We start from the raw sequence: 20340 nt of genomic DNA on the forward strand, positions 1-20340 counted from the left end.
AAATAATTAAAACTACATTTACACATATCAGCTATTGATGAAGATGGCATAATTTACTGCCAGTGCATTGATTTAAATGTATACATATTCACATACATGCAAACACTATCAGTGATGAAGATGCGAGGTACTTTCAAAACAACTGTACGAGATTTAATGGATAAATTAAATTTTAAAAACTCATACCGTCAATATATTGACCCAAAAATGTTTAATACTGAAACTAATTTAGTTATTTGTAACGTATAAATGAGTAACAGAAACCCTGGCATTCTAAATGAAGCAGCGTGCGTAGACGCTCACGCTCTATGCAAGCATGCATGATTAATATGCAAATCTTTGGCTGCTGGTCAAAGTTACTCCGGTTTTCCCCTTTTCTTATGCTTGTTATTTTACAGGCTTGGCTAAAAGAAAAAAGGGGTTTTGAGAAGGCATTTATATATATATATATATATATATATATATATATATATATATATATATATATATATATATATATATATATATATATATATATATATATATAAATATACAGTATATACACCGTATATATAAATATACAGTATATGTGGGTGTGTATATATATATATATGTGTGTGTGTGTGTGTGTGTGTGTGTGTGTGTGTGTGTGTGTGTGCATGTATAAATGCCTTCTCAAACCCCTTTTTTTTTCTTTTAGCCAAGCCTGTAAAATAACAAGCATAAGGAAAGAGGAAAACTGGAGTAACTTTGACCAGCAGCCAAAGATTTGCATATTAATTATATATATATATATATATATATATATATATGTGTATATATATATATATATATACATGTGTGTGTATGTCAGACTGCCCGTCCCAAAGGCCTGTGTAAAAAGAAATGTTTAAGAAGGCGGAATCAGTCAAGCGCCACGGAGAGGTCATGAAACCATTTTGCAATAAACAACGACGCTGTGACAGGCACGTAAGCATGGTCTTGGCACACATGAAGTCGAAGACATGCTGAGACACCTACAAACATCAACACATCTCCCCAAATTAATACGCTGTATTCTCTTTGACCTATCGCAAGCTAAAGCAGACTCGCTCTCTGGATCTAGCAACCATGAGCACGGCGTCAAAGTGGTTTATCAATTAACTCAATGACCTGCTCTGAATAAAAACTGGTAAAAAATCAGCCGAGTTTTCTTCGGCGCAATCGAATTTTCTGTATATCTTATAATAAAGGCCACCGAAAACAGATCTATCTTCCGGTGGTCTCGGTATAATGCTCTATTTAGCGGCGGCCCATGAAACTTTAGCCCACGGGCCGGTGGTAGCCTGTCCTTCAGCGTTGCCGGACGCACGATCATGGCTAACTTTAACCTTAAATCAAATAAAAATTACTGATGCTAGAGGGCTGCAATTTGGTAAGTTTCATGATTGGAGGATGGATGATCAACATATCAATTTGCAGCCCTCTAGCCTGAGTAGTTTTTAAGATCTGAGGGTGGACAGAAAAAGTGCAGACGGACAACTAAAAACATCTGTATTGAAGGAAGCAGAGCCTCTTTCCCTCCCAACACGGTCTAACGATACGCGACACTGTTTCTTATTTTCTCCGGAAAAAACTTCTGAGTCAAAAGTCTCTCTCTCTCTCTCTCTCTCCAAAACCCAACAACACAACACAGTATCTGTGAACCGCAAAACCCGTACACACAAAAATGCACAGACATTCACCCCTCTAATCCTCCCATCAGCTCTACGATAAAAAAGAAAGAAAGAAAAAAAAGCTGACATTACCCAAACGGGATCGTCCATTGCGTTTCTTGTCTCACGTAGGCCACACGTTCACCTCTGGCCGGATTCCATTCACGAACTTCTACTTTATCAACTGTACCGGCTGTGTGTGTGTGTTTGTGACTGTCTGTGTCTGTGTGCGTATGTGCGTGTGGGTGGGTGGGTGGGTGTGTGCGATTCGCCTGGAAACTCCAGCTAAAACCTCGAACCTGGATAAGGTCCTTGCAGAAGGTGGTCCCGGAAGGAGGACCCACTGGTACGCATTGCATCCAAGAAAAAGGTTAAGAGAAGAGGCTCTGTATGTGGGTAGACGTGACCACCGACAGGAAGAAACCGCTGCTTCAGACTCTCTCTCTCTCTCTCTCTCTCTCTCTCTCTCTCTCTCTCTCTCTCTCTCTCAAAATCTGTGCTCCTGGGTTGGAGTTAAGCAGGTAAGAGGAAAACCATGGACCCCGACGTCGCCAGAGATCAGGTGAGCTGATGAATATTAAAGAAGGCGGTCGGCAGCAAGTACAGACTGACAGACTTTTAATCATTCTAATGCTATTCAGTGACGCTTTGATTAAAAAAAAAATCTTGGCTTTACAGTCTACACCAGTCTCTCGTTCTCCCTCTCTCTCTCTCTCCACGACAACGTGGCAGGCACTAAGAAAGTCTAAGAAAAGAAATGTATTAAAGAAACAAATAATTATACAGAAAATGATGTAAAAATCAAATAAATGCACGAATGATGTAAATTCTTACGGCTGAATAAACATTTTGAAATAATATAAGCAACAAAATTCATTTAAACCAAAGAGACTCAACTAAAGACAGCATAAATTATAAGAGGAACAGATTTAGCGATTTTTACACTGACGTCACACCAACAAAGGTCATGAACGGTGATATAAAGTGGGCTTTCCCAGTTTGATAATAGGAATAAGAGAGGCTACATGATATTCATTTAAATTCATAACTCAGAATGAAAAGAACTTTTTCTTGTGGAGTGGACACGGGATGGAAAACCCAGTCCCAATATCTAGGGCAATATCGAATAACGTAATAACACAGGGGGATAAAGTGGCAAGGGGGGCGAACAGAGTGAGAATTAATCCCAAAGTCTTCGGTAGCCCCCTCTTTAAAGATTTTGGTTTGGTTGAAGAAAACGAAGACGAAAAGAAATTTAGAAGCCAGAAATCAGAGCAACCAAAATCCCTCGTCATCACCACCACCACCCTCAGCAATGCTTGATTCCGCTGCATTAAAGCCATGCCCATTTTAAGTATGTCGGCTGCTTTCATACCCACGGAATAAATCAAGTCACTAAAACCTTGATCTCTGAAAAAAGATCTCTGGGAAAGAAGCCATCTTTCTATTAAGAATCGGAAGGCGGAGAACTTCCAAGCTCTTAGAACTTCTTACGGGCCGGCAAAGTCGACTTCACGTACTTGGGAATAGGTTGCAAGGGTACTTCAATTGCTACGCAATCAACGGAACTCCAAATGACTCCGAGAATAACAGTAATGCCGACAGCGATTACAATAAATTTCCGACAAAGTGTAATTGCCGATGCTCACCGCCCGATGAAACAACGAGGTTTAGAACCTCAAAGTCAAAAGTTCCGGTAGCACGATAGTCGAATCAGACACAGAGTGCCCGAACCGGCTGCGTTTGAGCGGTAGGTATGGGCGCCATAGACCGATAACATCGAGTGTTAACGGTCGTTACGGTGGGGGGGGGGGTGAAATTGCAAGAGGGTGCATGCTCGTTAGCCCGTTCGAACGACCCACTGATGACTCCCAATAACGTTCCGAACAGGATCTTTATTTGTCAGCAACAGCCAGGGACGTCGGCGTTTTGAGTCTATACTCTGGTTTTGGTCGCTTTCTCCTCGCTTCCTGACTCAAAATTGGGGCGCAAATCTATCAATAGCATGGATTTTATTATGCTAGATAATCAGTTTCATTGGAGAATGCCACTAAGTTATATTAAAAACATACCTAACAAAGAGTAAACATCATTAAACGTCATAGTAAATACAAACCATAACTTCGCCCCATAAGAAGACCCTGGTACTGTATACTGACTGTGAAAGATGTAAATAAATACACAAATACAGGAAACTTTCACGTGACTTTCGTTTCCACTCTTACAGAAGGAGAGAGTAAAAAAAAAAAGACAGAGGAAGCTATTGTTTTGAAGAAAACTTCTCACTGGTCACAAAAAGCAGGGAAGGGACTACGACGCCACTGTTCAAGTAACCATACTTTCGTAACTTTTATTTTGTCAGTATGTTTCTTTTCTTCGCTGCCTCTTGCATGCGCGCGTGCGCGCAAGGCACGCTCCCATTATGAATAGGGATTAGTAACCAGGACGGTAACTGGGCTTCTGATAAAACATTGTTACTATAACATTTTTGTTAACATGTCATTTTGCTGTCAAAATAAAAGTGAAGTTTATTCAAAGGGATCTCTGAAGCTCCCTGAATGCTACATATCTATAACACAATATCATGGTAAATTTTATTCTTCATTTTGGTGCTAATATTACTAAAAATAATAATCTATAATAATATAATCTGAGTGGATCTTGTTTGTCCTCCCCCGGGTGACAGTAGGGCAGACATCGGTTGTCATCCAGAGTTATCCTGGGCAGCGCCAGGTTGGTCAACTAGTAATAATAATAAACTAAAGACATTGTATAGGACATGCATCCGAAAAGGGGAATAGTTCACTTCCGGTGCCTTTCAGTCGAATTTGGTTAACCCCAAGGATCGAATTCGAAGTTTCGAATCAATGGCCCCACTATCCAGAATTTTAATAATCGTCAGCCTTCAAGTTCCAAGCATAAGCATTCAAACTTTCTGTCCAAAGTGACAAAGAGATATGCGATGCCGGTTGCTTCTAGTGCATTCGACGCAACTTCCCAAACTTCCTGTCAGAAGTGACAAACAGAAAGGGCCATCTGGCTACTTCAATATATCCGATATAACTTCTCAGACTTCTTGTCAGAAGTGACAGAGATATGGACATCTGGGTACTTCAGTGACATGAAGAAATTGATAGCTTTCTAAGATGTCCAGGAGCTGCACTAACTCCCATCAAGTACTTATAAAGCACTGGCACAAAAAACACATTACATATACATACACACACACACACCAACTGACCTGTTTATTGTGAACAACCATGACATTAAAACGCTTAGCCCATTCCAATATGTATTTGCAAAATCTAGAAAAATACTTGAATTTTCAACTGAAACCATCTCTTGTCATAGTTCACAGTAAACCTTTGTTCTCACCATATACGAACACCTGAATTATCAGCATTTTTATGAAATAAATAAAAAAAAAAAAAATAAGCATTCCAAATTCCATTCACCTCCACATTACGTCATTTCTCTTATGTCTATAAACCCGAAACTATGAAAAGAGTATTTCCATTGCAGTTTCATAACCTCTTCTGTTCTCGCCCAGGGGCACCGGCAGCTCATTTTACCGTGTGGAAAGTCTTTGTTGTGTTTCCCCTTTGTAGTAAAGCTGAAGAAATGTTTTACAGCTGTGTAGTCTGAAAACCCATACAAGTTTTGTACGAAAGTATTTGGGATAAAGAACACACGAGCGTTTGGGGGGTTCGGGTTATGTGGACGAGGGGGGGCCGGTCCTCTGTATTCTTTTCTTTTATATACAATCTCCTTTCAGCTAGGCGTTCTTCCCCTACACCCCCTATCCCTCTAATCTCCATCAGTTTTTTTTTTAATTTGATGCTTCCCACTCTATTCTCCACCCGCCTTTTTTTTTTTTTTAAATGGGGATGGGCACCCATTTTGTGTCGAGCACCTGTAAGTAATTTGTTTTCTGGAAGTCCCCTGCGGGTCAATTAAGCACCTCTTTCTTTCTTTCTTTTTAAAGACGACTTTCTTTTGTTGCCTCTTTCGTCTTCCGCTCGCTGGAGTAGTAATTTGAGGAAGTGCTTTCCTCATAATGAGAATCATCGCCCTCATCACTGTTGTGGGTGCTGTCACAAGAAACTCATCACCTTTATCATCATCCTAATAATCGTCCTCATCCTCTGGCCAAACACACAAAAATAACCTCATCATAATCATTATATAATCATGATAATGAAAATCGTCTTCTTCGTCATCACTATATGGGTTGATTGGTCGCTTTACAATAATTTGGTTGGCTGTATATCAGAAGGGGGCCTTCGCCTGAGATGTCTCGACAGTGGGGTAAAATGTCGAAAGGAATAAGAGGCCCGGTGTGGACCTCAGGACTCGTAAGAATATAATTATCACCGCCCTATAACCATTTATAACGAAGGATATAAATACCTCACATTTAACATCATTATCCTATGTATCAATCTAAAGGCGATGAAAATCATCTAAGAACATCACAGTCATCATCATCATCATTATCCTCTTTACCAACCAACAAGAGTGAGGAGAACATCATCCTCATTATCATCCACTTGCCCGACTTTTAAACGTGATGAGAATCATCATCGCAATCACCATCACAGTCATTATTCCCTTCACCAACCTATAAGGAAGATACCCTAATCTTCTCCGCATCACAGAAACGAGAGCCTACACAAACTACCAATTGTACCCAAATGACCTTCTATGCCATCCAAGGGAAAAAAGGGGGGAAATAACTTTGCAGCTTATGAAGGACAACAGGCGGGAAAACTACCATTATAACCTCTGCTAATGGTGCCATAGCTACCATCCGTCGCCGCCATAAACCGCCTCTATAGTTATCCACTCCAAGACTGGAGCCTCAGTATTTAGTAGGAGACCATCATAAATGGCAACATTTCATTTCTTATTTTTACCCTTTCTCTCTTCTCTCTCTCTCTCTCTCTCTCTCTCTCTCTCTCTCTCTCTCTCTCTCTCTCAGCTCCTCCTTGTGTGGGAGTCACAGGACTTTACATTGATGGTTCTGCTAAATTTCAGAAATCTTATTCATTATTCAAGTTAAAACAGTAAGATATTTATCCCGAAAGGATGGTTATGCACTTTTTATGACGTAATAATTCATATATCTAAATTGTCATATTCTGCTGATAAGTCTTCTATGTTGGTGTATGAGGCGGCTAATGGTGTGGAAGTTTTCTGCACAAAGGGTTCATACACGATTAAGCAGTTAAACGCACGTTAATGCTGTGACCCCTGTGTTTTTTTTCTGCAGCCAACCCCTGTATGGGAAAACGCATATTTGACAGAAAAAAATACAATACACTCGATGCTGTATATAACATACACACACAATACACACACACACACATATATATATATATATATATATATATATATATATATATATATATATATATATATATATATATATATATATATATATATATATCTGTGTTTGTAGGGGCGCAAAAGTGTATACTGTGTGTTTTTCTATATAGAAAAATTAAGTGAATAAAATACATATAAAAAACCAAGCCCAATTCTTTACTTGTATATTAAAACAGTTGTCGATTTACCATAAAACGCAACTCATAATAACCCCATTCAATGCTGGCTGTTTTTCACACAAATACTGATGCGGAACTTCGCATGACCCGTATAGGTACACACACACACACACACACACACACACACACACACACACACATATATATATATATATATATATATATATATATATATATATATATATATATATATATATATATATATATATATATATATATATATATATATATATATATATATATATATATATATATATATATATATATATATATATAAAATTCGTTTATAGCGAATTCAGGGGACTGGCGTCTGCAACTCGTTATACATATCATTCGTTGTACAAGGAGATACTTGAAATGAGTGGATTACCTCCCATGAAATAAAATCCAGATGATAAAGTATCGATCCTACTAGATGTATCAAGATTTCTAATACATTTCAATAATAGTCATTGTTAGTTAGAGAACTGGATATGTATTTTAATGTTTATAACAAAATAAAAGTAATGTTTTTAATTTTTTTTCTTTATTTAAAACATTTAAAAGAGATTAAGCTAATACATAATGCACACAGTGTCTGGGGTAAGCGTAATACGTGTACGTGTGAATTTAATTATGCTTCTTGTGGTTATTTGGAATAATAAGAAACTAACACAGCATAATAATTTAAAATATTTTAATTACGCATTACATGAAAATTTTTCATAGACGACGAAGACAAAATTAAGAACAAAGTATTAACAATTTACTGGGATAACAGATGTTTGAAGTTTGTTTAACAATACAAGTATCACTTCGTTGCAGCAGGTACTTTCTACCAATAAAACTGTCACAGGGACGTACAAAATAGTCCATTACATACTGATTTCGTAATAAAGAATTCGCGACATACCTACAATTTTAAGTTCATTTATTTGAACTGAGACCGGGGATTTCACTTTCATTCGTTATAAACCTGAATTCGTTACAACCCTGTATGTTATATATGAACTTTACTGTATATATATATATATATATATATATATATATATATATATATATATATATATATATGTGTGTGTGTGTGTGTATTATATATATATAAATATATATATATATATATATATATATATATATATATATATATATATATATATATATATATATATACATATATATACATATACATACTCAAAAAAGCTAGTGTATGCTGAATAAGGCTTTATATGGAAATGTTCAGTCCTCATTTATTCAATACCACTACCTACCAAAAACAGGTAACGGACAAGAATGAGCTCAGGATGAAAATAATGGTGACTAAATTACAAAATAAAATTATACAAAGAGTATTCTGAGACTGTGCTCGAATTGAAGATCACCTATGAAGGAAATAATGTGCTGGAGCACAACTGCGCAAACATGAAAGAGGAGCGAGACAGGGACGTTTACTTTCTCCTATGAATACCAAGAGAATGACAATACAACGATTGGAGGAAGTTGATCAAGAGGTTAATAAAGGGAGACGGAGAGCCAAGGATGTTTGACTTGCAAATGGTGAACTATAACGAACACAGTAAAGGAAGTGCAAAGATTATTAAACGCAGTAATTTAAAATGGGAACGAAGGTGATGAAAAATAATTTAAATGTGCATAAATGAGAAGGATATATATATATATATATATACATATATATATATATATATATATATATATATATATATATATATATATATATATACATGTATGTGTGTGTGAGGGCGTGTGTGTATTAGTGAATGAGCATTTGTGTTAGGCTAGGAACCTCATCCCTAAAGACTTGCTGAGAAACGGAAGGGTAATAACAACTGGAGCTGCACTTTCTGACAGAATCAGGCATACTGTGATAAAAACAAACAAGTAAAAAATGCTCCTTCGGCGCCATAGAGTTTTCTGTCCAGTGGTGGCCCCTCCCAGGGCCCATGAAACTCAGCCACGGTCCAGTGGTGGCCTATGTTCTTGGTACCTATAGCGCTGCCAGAAGTACGATTATGGCTAACTTTAACCTTAAATAAAATGAAAACTATCAAGGCTAGAGGGCTGCAATTTGGTAACTTTGATGATTGGAGGGTGGATGATCAGCATACCAATTTGCAGCCCTCTGGCCTCGGTAGTTTTTAAGATATGAGGGCGGCACAATAGTTTTCTTTTACAGAAAACAAAAATCCTATTCACAATACTGCATTATATACCACACCAAATTATTCAAACACCACAGGCCATAAACATGGCCCAACAAAAGCAAACACATAAACATCATACCTGACAGGCAGTTATCGCCGCAATTCACTAAAGTTTACGCCCTAATCGATACTCTCAACAGGTACTAAATCCAAACAATAAAATATCTTACGAGTCGATGTACTGTGTACAACGCCCAAATTTGCTTTCATGCCATAGACACGTTTAAACCAGGTTCACACCAAAATCTATATTGTTGAACTCTGTTGTTTTTAATCCTTAATCTATAGTCCAGACTTTTTAAGAAGCTGGAAAGAAGAAGGGAAAAACATAGGGAATACGGAATAGCCTTAAAGGAGACAGACTTGACTTTTGGAGGTCTACAGATTAGGGAATCAGGGAAAATGGAATAAAGAAACAACATGAAACACGATAACACGATAATCAAAGAAACGTTAACGGTTAGTTTTGGAGGTCAAGTGATAAATTGTGATAAATTGTGACTGTTAACAGTCAGTTTTGGAGGCCACGTGTTACACTGCAGCTCCGCCAAGTGTAATGAAGACAGACAAATGTTCAGCCACTAAACGGTTTAGAAGACCTCATTCTAAATTGTTGCTAAGTCAAGTGTATTATAGTTAGGCAGTTGTTGAAGGTCCTTTTTAGAGGCCATGTTCTACAGTATATTGCAGTTCTGTTTTTAACCATAGCTAAATATTTATATACAGTTTTGGGGTCCGCTAGGTAAACTGCAATTCTGTCAAGCGTAGTTTCCAATAGCTGTCAGTTTTGGAGGTTATTTGGTAAATTGTGGATCTACCAAGTGTACTGTAGTCAATAAAATCTTAGTTACTCTTCGAGGTCAGGTGGTAACAATGGGTCTCCAAAGTATAAAACAATCGAGCAATTCTTTAATTAAAGTCAATTTTGGAAGCCAAAGGGTAAAATCAGCTCTAATCAGTCTGCATGTCACGTTAACAGTTGTATGAATCATTAAAGAATTGTACAACACAGAAGAAATAATCTACGGAAACTTGATGAATAACGTTAATGAAATTTTGTTTTCAAATATGAACAAACATCTGCACAGAGCCCCCAAAAATATGGGAATCTGACAAAAAAATTCTATTTTCGACCAATCTTAACTTATAAGATCTCAAGCAAACAGGAGTCTGGAAAGATAGAAATCTCTCATAATTCAATGCTCCGCAAAAGACAAGTTTCTCAGAAGCTTTTGTAAAGGTTTAAAAGTGAAATGCAAAAAATTGCCATTTAATTAAAACTTTACCTGCTTAAATCGTCCACATATCATGTCTTATTCCCCCCAGTGAAGAACTAGATTGAAAAACTGGCAAATTTATAATCGGGATACGTTTTTTAAAGTAGGAAACAAACTGACACACTTAATACTCAATTTACAAATGAAATAGGTAACTGTATCTTCATCACACTTGGTTTTCACAGGCGTTTTTTGATGACCAGGATATTTTCTTTTTGAAACATGGAAACCTACAGAAACCCGTTACCCAATTCTTGGGTTTCAATTTGCAACAGTAACCCAATTACTTCAACTCGGTAACTATCAACAACTCATGTGACCAAGTGATCCCAACTGGACCCACTCAGTGACCCTGGTAGTTATGATGTCACATAAATTTCAACCAACCAATCAATCAACCTCCTCTGATTTTGTGATTGCTAAACATTTAACATAATCTCTTTACCTCTTTTCAGTACATTAACCTGAAGACACATGGATCACCAGGTTTAACAGTACCGAGTTAACTTGTATCTCCATTAAATGAGTAAGAAGACCTTGTTCGATTCTATGACAGGGAGACGTTCATTTTTACCTAAGGACAACACGTACCTTTTGAGTTCCCGGGATATATAAATACTTCCTCCCGTGCCCAAGCACTTGCAACAAACTTTTGGCTTTCTAAACTTCTCATACTTTACTCTAGATTTTAATAATGAATGAAAAAATACTGCTAAGCATTACCTCTCTCAACCCACGCAAATTCTTTATCGTCTGTATTCCACTAATCAATAACGAAGCTGTTATTGTGGTTATGAAGAACTATCTTAATAATGAGGATCATCTGGGAATTTAATTACATAAAAATATCATCCACAGTACTTCAACGCTTGTATTCATGATCCATACACTCAGAGATCTGCAGTGTATGTATACACAGGTCTCCAGATGTGCCCATACTACCAGACCTGACACCAGTTACTACCCAGGTAGCAGAGAGATCAACATTCCTGTATTCAGTAACTGAAAGATTCCTGGTTTTTAATTTGCCATTTTATATTCAGCCTTCGATAGATATAACTTTCACATTTATTATTTAATACTTTTTATGGGCTATTCATATTGCGTTTACCAATACACAATCCTCAATTCTGTATGGATCAGTATCGTGTTTCTCCCAACGCTTATATTCCTCGGTAGTATAGTGGTTAGTATCCCCGCCTGTCACGCGGGAGACCGGGGTTCGATTCCCCGCCGGGGAGGATACGATTTTTTGGTGGAAAATTCTTTTTCTTTTCAATGTCTCGCTTCTGAAGTCAGAAAGAGAAAGACCATAACGAAAATTTAACTTCTTTACTTTCGATAATAATAAACAATGAATACTGATAACTGGCAAGAACACGTTAAAGAAAATATCTCTCTCTCTCTGCCGGGGAGTCGAACCCGGGTCTCTTGAGAGAGAGGCGGGGATACTGACCATTCTTTTGATGAATATCTAAAACATTGAGATTACTCACTGTGATACCATAACCACGGTAAATATAAAATTGTCAAGAGAGCCGAGTTATTGACGCTAGGACAGTTTCGAATAGTGGCATAACAATGGCAAATTACACACACACAAACATACATATATATATATATATATATATATATATATATATATATATATATATATATATATATATATATATATATATATATATATATTTATATATTTAGCCACTGTTGTGCTGTTATTCAAAACTATCCATAGGTTATAATAACCTAGTGTGTTAGTCTCTTGTAGGAGCATAACAATGGCAAATTATATGCTTATATATATAATATATATAAATATATATATAATATATAATTTTCCATGGGTACGTCACAATTCGAAACTGTCCTTAGGTTAATAACTTAGCCTCTTATACAGACAGGGATCTTGGCAATTTTGTAGTTCCCGTAGGTGTACTCCGTCACAAAAAATTATGGTATCACAATAAGTAATCCCAATGTTTGGGATATTCATCTAAAGAATAGTCATCAGTATGCCCGCCTGTCTCGCCAGAGACCCGGGTTCAGTTGCCTGGTGGCGAGAAAGTCTTTAATCCATCGTATCCTTGACAGCTATCAGTATTCAATGTTATTATTACTATTATTAACAAAAGTACAGAAGTAAAATTTCTATTAAACGCGATCTCTTTCAGCCTTCAGAACAGAGACATGGAGGAAAAAGAATACACACACACACACACATATATAGATATATATATATATATATATATATATATATATATATATATAGATAGATAGATAGATAGATAGATAGATAGACAGATATACATATACAAATATCTATCAATCTATTTATCTCTCTCTATCTCTCTCTCTCTCTCTCTCTCTCTCTCTCTCTCTCTCTCTCTCTCTCTATATATATATATATATATATATATATATATATATATATATATATATATATATATATATATATATATATATGAAACTGCAAGTCATATATTATATATATATATATATATATATATATATATATATATATATATATATATATATATATATATATATAACTTGGTAATTTGACCTAAGTCGATTTTCAGAGAAAGAGCCTGTTTTGCAGGATCAAATAGATTTGTCCGAAAACATCATGCTCTCTGAAAATTAGAGAAATCCATAAATTAAAAAAAAAAGAACAGAGAGTACTTTCAATTCAAATGAAGTTTATCACAGCACACCAAACGTAAAAGTGCAAGTGCACAGGGCACACACAGATAAGTATGAACAAGTAATCAGTTGCGGACCGGTCACGCATTCAACTATCATTAAATATTCTTCAAGCATACATCGGAAGATCAGTATATGAAAAGAATGTTGTGACATTCAAGGTCTCTTATTCAGACAAAATTAGAAAATTATTCAATTGACGTCATTCTGCACATTTCCCTCTCAATAGGTGGACCAGACTAATCCTGATTTTTCTAAATTTTACAGTTGTACAGATTCCAAGAATAATCAGATCGAATTAAATCCTTAAGTTAGACTGACTATTATTATTATTATTATTATTATTATTATTATTATTATTATTATGCAGCACTCCTTATCATTAAATAGCATCTTTACTTACTGGGTCATGGGCGAGCTATACGTGGAGCAATCTTCCACTGTGCTAACACAAATCTTTCTTGACAGCACTGCGCTACTCACATCTCTCTCAAGTACAATCGCATTTCCTTATCATAACAGAAGAATATGGACAATCGCGCTTTTTAAAGACAAGGATAATATAAGAGCCTCTTTTCTTGTGTATTAGATATTGATATTGACACTGTTAAAAATACAGTAAAATACCTTAAGCTTTCCGAGGGAATAAAGGTTGTTTCATTTCCTCTGACGATGAGGACAGGAGTCTTTGTAAAGTTTAAGGACATTAAAGTGTATTTCTAACAATATATTAAGATTTAATACATAAGGAAAGGCTCTCATTATTAATATTATTATTATTATTATTACCATTTACAGGCAATAGGCATAAAAGGCCACTGTAACTCAATACATAAGCATCCACAGAATGCTATCCTATGTACATTATTCTCGACATAAATTTTGATTAACGACTGACTTCTCATTCTTGTTCCTCATATGACCGACCCTTTATGCTTTCACCAATCCGAGTTTTCTAATCGTTAAATTTTTCTTTCTACCTTTTTTTGTGCTCTCCATACAGTACACTCTTTCTTAAAAGTCGTTCCATTTTTTTTTTTTTTTTTGGTATGGTCACTTCCCATGCACCAAACTTTTTCACTAAAAGACACTAAACACTTTCGTCCTCCTTGTACTTTCCATACATCAAATTCCTTAAATGTCGTTCCATATTATTTCCATCTAGTCCTCCGAACAATACATCAAATTCCCTTAATCAATATAAATTATTCAAACCAACCAAGCAAACCACACTCGGCATTGGTAACTTTATTCAAAGGTTGAGTCAATCTCAAGCCAATTTTTTTTTTCTGAAAGTTATAGAAAGGCAATGGAACTCAAATGAAATTTGGTTTGCAAGACTGGTTTTTTATTGCAATATAAATCAATTGAGTAAATGCGTTTAAATTGCATTTTATGCCATCGTATCGACAGCCACTTGTGATACTGGGGATAGCATCTCCATGAATTCAATAAATTCTTGCCTATAACAGAGCTCAATATCTCCACGGTCTGGACCGTGATACCTCACTGCACTGGATAGTCCTCGGCAGAGCAGTCTTCGCTGATGTAGTAGTTAGTATCCCCCGGTTACTGCACTGTAATAACAGACGTTAATATCTCCGAGCACTGGATAAACCTCAGTAGTACAGGGGGTAGCATTTCTCATCTCTGGATAAAATTTAGTATCCCTCAGCACTAAATGGTTCTAAGAAGTAGAGGTTAGTATCCCTCTGCTCTGGATAATCTTCTGTAGTACAGCGGACAGTGACCTCATGTACTGTTTATTCCACAGTAGTGTTGCGGTTAGCACTCCTTTTAATAAACAGTAATTATTGCCACTAATATAATAGGTAGTATTCCCATGAATAAAACAGTTCTTGGAACTGTAAAGGCTAGCATGATCGAACACTTGCCAGTCCTCAGTAGTATCGTGGTATCGCCGCCTGTCACGCGGGAGGCCGGGGTTCGATTTCCCTCCGAAGAGAATGTTGTACTGCCCTCATCCATTTATTCTCCACAACCCCCTTCCATTTTAACTGGGGGACAGGAATCAGGAAAATCTCCCTCCACCGGGACTCTTGTTGCTTCCTTCCACCATCGATACCCACCGACAATAGGTCTTTTACAGAAAAACAATTGCATAAAAATAAACCCAACGATTTTGTAGAAAAAATGATAAGCTGCATCTCAGGTCTATATAAGTATAGACACCTTTCCACTCTCACACTGGTCTTCACAATGGAACAGATGAGTGCAAATTATGAAGAATTATAACAGATTCTGGAAACTTCCTTTAGAAGTTAATAGGCCTATTTGACTGGGGGCACGAGCTTGTGCTCCTGTCTAATAATAATAATAATAATAATAATAATAATAATAATAATAATAATAATAATAATAATAATAATAATAATAACCATTACTATTATCATGAACTCGAAGGCTTCAATGCCAGCAATAATCCCCACAACTAAAATCAAAAGAATTTATATTTTGATAGCAAAAAAAGTCTGAATGGAAAATGGAAACTGTCCCATTCCTGTGATATTCGAACCCTTCCTGTCACTGTAGAAGACCACTGATCATAAGTGGTGATTCCCTTCGATTCTCTGTGAAAATAGAATTAGCAGTTTCTTTACAGGGATTTATAGCAGTTTATATTTCTTCTGTAATACTATGTCTGCGCAGTATAACTCTGCGAGCTACTTTATTGTCATCAGCAATGTTCCAGATAATAGCTGTTCGATCTTCTTTTCTCATATAATAGTAATTTTGCACTGTACGTTTATTGTGGGATTGAGCTAAAATTCAGACTATTATTATTATTATTATTATTATTATTATTATTATTATTATTATTGGAAAGTATTAAACCCCATGAAAATATTTACGGAAATCACAAAAATAGATAGAATTTATCGCATCATTTCTTGACGAGATTTTTCATTAGTTTACATATTACGAAGTTGTTAGCATTCCTATTTAAGTATCGCTTCAGGAGTAAAACTAGGCCTGTGAATGTCCTTCTTACTTAGAACATCAAAATAATTCCCTCGGGATGTTTGATAATCCCTTTCCCACTGAGCAAAACAGGATTCTACCAAAACAAGATTAACAATCATAATTGATTTGGGCTTTGACAGAATGAGGAAAATAGATGGAAGGGAGAAATAAACACGCTGGTAGTTACACAATTCCGACAACAAACAATCCAGTTTCATTTATTTAATTTAAAAATTGAAAATTGATGGGGAAGGTCAATAAGAACAGAGTCCTTAAATAGCTGAACAAACAGCTCTTGCTTCTCAGAATATATTTCTGTGCACATCATAACACTTACTTCATTTGCATACAAGAACGAGTAAATACACTTTTATTGGAGCACCTGAGTAGCTGGCAACCCCCTCCCCACTTTCTCCCCAATTCCTTTATTCATTGCGGGAGCCAGGGATTCGATTCCCGTCTGGTAGGAAGATTACTTTTAGACGATTTATGATGGCATTTACTATGCTAAATTACAATAGTATTTCACACTTGTAATTAAACACTGAGCCTCCAAAAAATATTACGAAAGTTCAAATCAATATTGGCAAATGAACTTAAAAAATATTCGGGTAAGAGGGGATATATCACAAATAATAAGTTTTTCGAACATATAACTCTGCATTCTTTTACAGTAAAAAAAAAAAAATAAGGCCTACAGTCGACGTACTACAACTACAAATCAAGACAATACTAATGAAATCTCCCAAATACTCTAGCTTACATTAATTCTCTGACCTCGTTTATTTCTCTTCTGTGCTTAAAATAGTTTTCATGTCGAATGAAACAGCTCTCAATGATCAGGTATTTTGATCTTTAATTTCCGTGATTCTAACAACGGGAAGAATGGAATATGAAACTGAATCGCTAATGTTTTTTGGAGATATCATCAGGATTCATTCCTTTCCTAAGATAATTAAGATGTTATAGCACAAGTCAGGCCTAAACAGATCAGAATATATATATATATATATATATATATATATATATATATATATATATATATATATATATATATATATGTATATACTGTTATATATATATATATATATATATATATATATATATATATACGTATATATATATATTTATACATATTCTTTAAAAATAAGTATTTGTAAACAGAAGAGACATTCTTTGAGTATAAGAACCCATTATTAACTTATTGCATACTCAATATCCACGCCACAGAGTTTCTGGTATCCAGGCAATATCATTATATCCTCGGTAGTATAGTGGTTAGTATCCCCGCCTGTCACGCGGGAGGCCGGGGTTCGATTCCCCGCCGGGGAGGCAGAATTAATTTTAGATGAAATAATGAAAGTTCTTTGCAAACTACGATACATGGGAAATCTTGTGGTTCTTTTCGCCAATAACCAGACAGTCCTAAGTAACTTACAGTTACTTAGTATTTTCACATAACAGAGAGTGCTGAGAAATTTTGTGGTTAGTATCCCATTGTAGTACAGCCCTGAACTAGGAATTTAAGACTTAACACCCCAATGCATTCGGTACTCTTGAGTAACCTAGTTGATGGTATTCCCAAGTACTGAGATAATGATCTGGTAGTTGTAAGTAATCCGACGGGTAGTGTCCCCATTATTTAACTTGTCATACCTAATTCTATTCTCATGAATATTAAAAACTTAAATTTATCTTTTTTGTTCGAGACAATCTTTATTTCTTTCTCAAAATACAAAGAGAATCGACATGAGTTATTCTGTGGATAAGCATCATTTAATGAACTAAGCACTGATAATTTATTTGCAGGAAGCTTTATGATTCCTTGAGCTAATTAAGCGCTATTTCCATCATCTTTTAATATCACCCAATCTTGCTAACCCTTACAGTGACTCCTAGGGCACCCCCACCCCCTTCTTGACTCTGTCTCCCAAATAACTGAAATCTGAGGAATTCGAAAATGATACTGAAGACACTTAATGATAGTGGAAGATCACCTTCCGGTTCTCAGCAAGTCTTCCTGAGAAGAGGTTGCTGGTCCCATGCCCTTTTTATTTGGCTACGACCCCCACAGTCGAATTACCACTGGATACATCTTCAGTGTATTAGGTGAATTGGGAAAGAACGTATTTTTCAGGGAACGGGCAGAAAAACATTCCAATCCATTTCCTCCTTTTCCCTGACAGATGAATAAAAATGAGGAAATGTGATATCCAAGGGAAACTTATTTGACTAATCGATTCCCGCATCAAAATCTCTAATATCGTTTCTGAAGCCATGGTTTCATTCTGAATTTCTGTCCGCGTCTTTTAAATACGGTTTTATGTGTTTGGTATTCGTGGTTAGTATCCCCTTTTGCTAAACGGTCCTTGGTAGTGCAGAGGTGGTTGGTATCCCCCCCTCCTGTCACGATGGAGGCTGCGGTTCAATTCCAACCCGAAGGATGGGAGCCATTATCACGGGTACCAACTAGAAGCTTGCTTCTGAGTTGCCTCTTAGGCTCTGAAGAGAAAATCTTGCATTACTACATTTGTTCCTAATGAATATAAGCTGTTAATTAGGTTAGCCAAACGACAGGACTAAATTTAGAACTCAGGCAAGTGGGTGCAATTTCTTCCACTCATCAGTAAAATCTGAAAATACTGGCATCATTTCCTAAGAAAAAACGATGAAAAATCATTTAACAGACTTACGTAAGGGACTTCAGTCACTTCTCAGTATAAAGAATGAGAAAACATCGCCTATCAGCACATACACGAACACACACACAAAATTAAAACTGTTAAGTTAAGTTCCGGAGAGGCTTCTACCCTATATCATTAAATAAAATAAACTAAGCATGCCAGACGAAAGAATATGAGAAAAAAAAACTCTTACCTCCAAACCTATCTTCCTCCATTCCCCAGAAAGAAAACAGTGCAATAATCGCACTCTCTGTTTTTTTCCTTATGCAGTATATTAAATTTGAAACAGTAAATGGAAAGTTGTTCTGGCATATCGAACTCATGCCTGGGTTAATGTATGAAAATTGACATATGAATATTGAATGAAAGAAGTCAGTGTTGGAGCAGTAAAATGGGTGACTAGGTGAGTAAGGAAAGATGTTTGAAGCGTAGTAGGAAAGTGAAGTGAATATTTTCTTAGAGAATATTCATGATGAAGATAATCAGGTGAAGATAATCAGGTTGGAGGGGTGGGTAAAAGTAAGGAGAGAATATGTGCAGAAAGTTAGCAAAATTGATGAAAGAGATTAGTGGAACAGAGAACAAAACAAGTATACCTTAGTTTAACCAGTCCACTGAGCTGATAACAGCTCTCCTAGAGAGGGCTGGCCCGAAGGATTAGATTTATTTTACGTGGCTAAGAACCAGTTGGTTACCTAGCAACGGGACCTACAGCTTATTGTGGAATCGGAACCACATTATGACGAGAAATGAATTTCTATCACCAGAAGTAAATTTCTCTAATTCTTCATTGGCCGGTCGGAGAATCGAACGCGGGCCCAGCAGAGTGCTACCGAGAACGATACCAACCCGTCCAGTGAGGAATTAGTGAAACAGAGAGGAAAGGCGCACAATGTTTTGTAGATCGAACATGCTATTGGATGTGTACTAAATGAAAAAATTTGATTTCATATAAAATGGGTTTTTCCTTTTTTACTGAGTCATGGAAGAATTAATCAAATCTGATGGAGCGCAGCTGATCAGAGATCGTTATGCGAAAGATGCTTTGAAGGATTTAATCAAGCAGGAAAGACTGAAGAAATGACAAATCACTAAATGTTCGGAAGAGTGATCGTGTACCATGAGACATCAAGTTTGTGACGGTGAAGTTGATCAGTCGATCTTTGCTGTTGTTGTTGTTGTTGTTGTTGTTATATCAATCTAACCTCATGCCGGCATGAGCGCTTGTTCGATGGAAAGAATTACAGTCGGTC

At 36.3% G+C, this 20340-nt stretch overlaps 2 non-coding genes across 2 annotated transcripts; both read left to right on the forward strand.

The window, feature by feature from the left end:
- Positions 1-11884: 11884 nt before the first annotated feature.
- TRNAD-GUC (transfer RNA aspartic acid (anticodon GUC)) lies at positions 11885-11956 on the forward strand. The gene has a single exon. It is a non-coding gene; the product is annotated as a tRNA-Asp (tRNA).
- A 5707-nt stretch (positions 11957-17663) lies between these two features.
- Positions 17664-17735, forward strand: TRNAD-GUC (transfer RNA aspartic acid (anticodon GUC)). The gene has a single exon. It is a non-coding gene; the product is annotated as a tRNA-Asp (tRNA).
- Positions 17736-20340: the final 2605 nt, after the last annotated feature.

Source organism: Macrobrachium rosenbergii, chromosome 9 (assembly GCF_040412425.1).
Source record: "Macrobrachium rosenbergii isolate ZJJX-2024 chromosome 9, ASM4041242v1, whole genome shotgun sequence".
In the NCBI taxonomy this organism is placed as follows: domain Eukaryota; kingdom Metazoa; phylum Arthropoda; class Malacostraca; order Decapoda; family Palaemonidae; genus Macrobrachium; species Macrobrachium rosenbergii.